Source organism: Meleagris gallopavo, chromosome 1, assembly GCF_905368555.1.
Source record: "Meleagris gallopavo chromosome 1, MGAL_WU_HG_1.1, whole genome shotgun sequence".
Classification (NCBI taxonomy): Eukaryota; Metazoa; Chordata; class Aves; order Galliformes; family Phasianidae; genus Meleagris; species Meleagris gallopavo.
The window spans coordinates 149,876,739-149,881,167 of record NC_139404.1 but is presented as its reverse complement, the minus strand read 5'-3'; the positions used below and the strand labels follow the sequence as shown (position 1 = coordinate 149,881,167).

The 4,429-nt window shown below is 47.2% G+C and overlaps 1 pseudogene; it reads left to right on the top strand.

Moving 5' to 3' along the window:
- The first annotated feature begins 1,954 nt into the window (after positions 1 to 1,954).
- Positions 1,955 to 2,790, top strand: LOC146545702 (uncharacterized; annotated as a pseudogene).
- The last annotated feature ends 1,639 nt before the right edge of the window (positions 2,791 to 4,429 follow it).

Below are 4,429 nucleotides of genomic sequence, written 5' to 3'. Positions count from 1 at the left end.
ATGTATATGTATATACACATACATAAACATGCTATCTCTAATTTTCCTTGGTACTCTTAAAGTATTTGTTTGCTTCCCCCGAATATTTGAGATGGCCATTTCACAGTTCCATATGTTCCCAGCCTAGGAGAACTCATTATGTTAATCTGGTGTAACCTCTTCAAAACAAGACTTAGACTATCCACGTAATCTGTAGGGAACAGTTTATTATTCTGTGCAGTGCTGTGCACTATCATAATAATGTGCATTCACTCATGCAAAATTTATGGCTTCATGCAAAAATTATTGGATGGCAGTTTTCCTTCTGTGATAGTGGATATACCGAATGGCTTAAATGTCAGGTTAGTAATGGTTCTTTCAGATTTGAAAATTGTTGAATCAATCTATTAAAAAAAAAAAAAAAAAAAAAAGCTTGGGGAAAAAAAAAAAAGAAGCTAACAAAACCAACCATCTAACCAACAAAACAACCAAACAACCAAACAACCAATCAGTCAGCTATCACCACCACAAAAAAAAAAAAAAAAAAAAAAAAAAAAAATCAAACCAAACCAAAAAAAACTATCAGGATGCTAAGTAGAAACTGTCTGGTGCACCCATATCAGGTGTGGAACAGAAAGATGCATTCTTGCTCCCAGATTTCAGTGAATCTATTAGCTGTGTCACAACAGCTAATAGGCAATATATGAAACTGTATTGATAACACAGTGCAGTAGGTTTCATTTGGAAGAAAATCTTTATATTTGGACTAGAGGGAACTGCAGTGTTGTAGTAGGTGTTAACGAGAAATCGGGATGTGACGCGATAGGACCTCCCCTGCTCTGTTATGTAAATCGTGATGCATGCTTAAGGGGCATAGATGAAGCACGTAGGATATATAAGTCGCTGTTTAGCTGCAATAAATGCCATTTGCTACATCTTCATATTGGTGTCTGTGTCACAATGGTCCTAGCGAGAGGAGATCGCTAGCCCCTGGCAGACTGGACCTCGAAAATGGGGATGACAAGCAGTGCCCCATGTGAGGATCGTCAGCCCATAGCCCTCCTGATGTCCCCCGAGGTCTGGTGTGTGACCTGAGGTCTGGTGTGTGACCTGATCCTGGCCAGGATGGAATCGGTGATTAAGGTATTGTTGCCGTTGGGTAAGGACTACAGTGGCAAGGATACGCCTTCTAAGAAAGAACTGGCTGCCGTAGTGTTTCGGTTGGAGTGAGAGGGGGTGTGTGAGGACCCCAGGGATATTTTGAATCCCCAGAAGTGGGATGAGATTACTTTGCTGCTTGCAGAGCACATGATGAGCACCCAATCAGGTACAGAACTCAAGGCATGAGGCTTGGTGCTAGGAATATTAAAATCAGAAAGGGAGGAGGGAGAAGCGACGGGGGCTGCTCGACAGCTTCTCGGGCTTGCCCCGCTGGCGGAGGGAGCAGGAGGCGCGGTTATAGCAGCTGGTGGAGACGAGAGGGGTCTGGGTGAGAGTCAACAGAGTGTTAACGCTCTTCGGAATGACGGGCAGGTGGGGAAGGGAGAGAAGGTGGGAGGCGATATACCCTGTAGGTGTTTGGGTGATGTCATTCGACTGACGCCATCTGCTCCAGCCGTGCCCGGTGGAGGGAGACAAGATGGCGACTGCGTTTGACCAACGCCATCTGACCCGACTGCGCCTGATGGAGGGAGATAAGATGGCAACTGCCCACCGCTGTATCCGGACCCATTAATTCGACCACAATGGCCACAATATCCTTTTAAGGAAATGAGAAAGTGCGACCAATCGGGAGTCTCCTCAGCAGATAGTGCCTTATCGTGCAGGCGCTGAGCTGGGGGAGGCAGGGAGGGAATGTGAAACACGGAACCCGATAACGCCTTATCAGGCAAACACAGAGTCGAGGGAAGAGGACAGTGAGGGGGAGGGGGAGGCAGCTCTGTCTTGGGGAACTAAGAAGGGTACATTAACAGATTGGGGAAAGGTCAGATCTAGTCTGATAGATGAAGGAAGATCATTGGAGGTTTTCCCGGTTGTTGTAAACAATGGAGGAAACCCTGAGTGGGTACCTCTAGATCCAAAGGGCATTACCCGCCTGCTAGACTGCATGGAGAAGTGAGGCTTGAACTCACCCCTCACCCTGAACGCCTTAGAGGCCATGACATCTATAGGTCCCCTTCTTCCTCATGACATAACGAATTTGATGCGCATGGTGCTGTCGCCAGTACAGTATACATTATGGCCTCAGAGTGGATGGCAGGATTGCGAGTGGCTGTAGGGGCCGCGGAATCAAGCCCAAACCACCCACTACATGGGTCCTCGCTAATGCGCTTGGCGGGAATGGCCAGGAGAATGGAGACTCCCCAGGAACAAGCAGCTAGGCTCAGACCATGGGAGCTTATAGCGGCTACAGACTCGATGATTCAAGCATTCAAGAGAGTAGCCAAGGGCGTGGAGTCAGTGGACCCCTGGACCAAAGTGACCCAGGGGCCGACGGAATTATTCTCCACCTTTGCAGACAGACTCTTGAAAGCCATACAGGGGTCAGAACTTCCGAAATCAGCCCAAGATCCAGTTATTATGGACTGTCTCCAGCAACAAAGCCAGACAGAGGTCAGGGAACTTCTCTGAACTGCTCCACAACTCGGTACGCCTGGGGAGATGATCAAATATATTCTGGATAAGCAGAAGACAGCATCTTCGACCAACGAAAGGTTAGCGGTGGCCATTGTCGCTGCAGTTGGAGCACAACACCCCAGGGACCGTGCTATGGGTGTGGCCAAACGGGCCACATTAAGGCAAATAGCCTGACCACGTGTGGGGCACAGGGATGATGGGGCCTGATGAGGGAGCCGATAGAACCGATATGTTGGAACTGCGGAGGGCATGGCCACACCGTCTGCCAGTGCCCAAGTAAGGGCGCGCCCAAGAGAGATGGACTGCAGCAGCAGGGAAACAGAAGCGGGAGGGTCCCACAGGCCCAGGGCCCCTCCCCCATTCCTCTGATTGGGCCAACCCCAACTCCTCCCCTCAAGTTCATCACACGCCCACAGTGGCACTAACACTGGATTGTCAGGATCGACCCCTCATCAAGATTATGGTTTCATATCCCGGGGTGGTACCCCGCAGCTATGCAGGCCCACGATCTATACTCATCACCGTGCTAGTAGATTCTGTAGCAGATGTCACAGTTATATTGCATCAGGAATGGCCAGGTGACTGGCCGTTGACTCCATCTAGCGCAGTGGCGGGTGTAGGGGGTTCTCTCCCAGCAGAAAAAGCAATTGTTAACATTTCAGCCACCTTGGAAATAATAGAAAATGCCATCGTTGATGCAATCAGGACATTACAGGGAGAAGTTTCAACTCTTAGCAAGGTGGTATTACAGAATAGGATGGCATTAGACCTCTTAATGGCCAAAGAAGGAGGAGTCTGTGTGGTAATAAATCAAAGCCGCTGTGCCTGCATCGATAAGACTCAAAGGATAGAAACAGATGTTCAGACAATATGGTAACAGACTCTTACTCCATCAAGTGTCCATGCACAATACTTCATTCGGATTCCGGGACTTGTGGGAGAAGCTTACGAGCTGGTTACCTGACCTCACATGGTTGAAGCAACTCTTTATCGTTTGTGTCATTATAATAATTGTACTTATATTAATATGTATCGCTATGCGATGTATGTTATGCTTATGTATGGGTTCTGGAAGGGACTATGAGAGATGGAGAGAACACAAGTTTCAGCAGCAACTGTGGTATTTATAGTCGCCTTGCTTGTAATTATATTATATGTGAGTCTGTCACATGCTGACACGAGTGGCCCGACTCGAATTACCTAAGAACATAGCATATCACCCTCTGTATAACCTACACTAGAGCTATTAGTCGGCAAGCGAATAACACGCTGTAACGGGGCAAGGCTTTACCGAGCATGGGGAGGAGGAGATGTTGTAGTAGGTGTTAACGAGGAATCGGGATGTGACGCGATAGGACCTCCCCTGTTCTGTTATGTAAATCATGACGCATGCTTAAGGGGCGTAGATGAAACACATAGGATATATAAGTCGCTGTTTAGTTACAATGAATGCCATTTGCTACATCCTCATATTGGTGTCTGTGTCACAATGGTCCTATCGAGGGGAGATCGCTAGGCCCCGGCGGACCGGACCTCGAAAATGGGGACGACAAGTGTATCCTGATGTCTCAGTCCAGATGACAAAAAGATATGCTACGGCATTCACTCAACTCAACATTAAGAGACTTGATTTTAAACCAATTCAAATGCATTTCACAACTGTTTTTTCTAATATCTTAATGTTCTTATGGTGCTATATTTCAGCAACACTTAAATTATTCCTGTGTGAAAGTAATTACACAGTAGTTCACACCAAGGATTTCTCTACTTTACTTTAATTGTCCACACCCACCATGAGTATTGAACAAGCAAA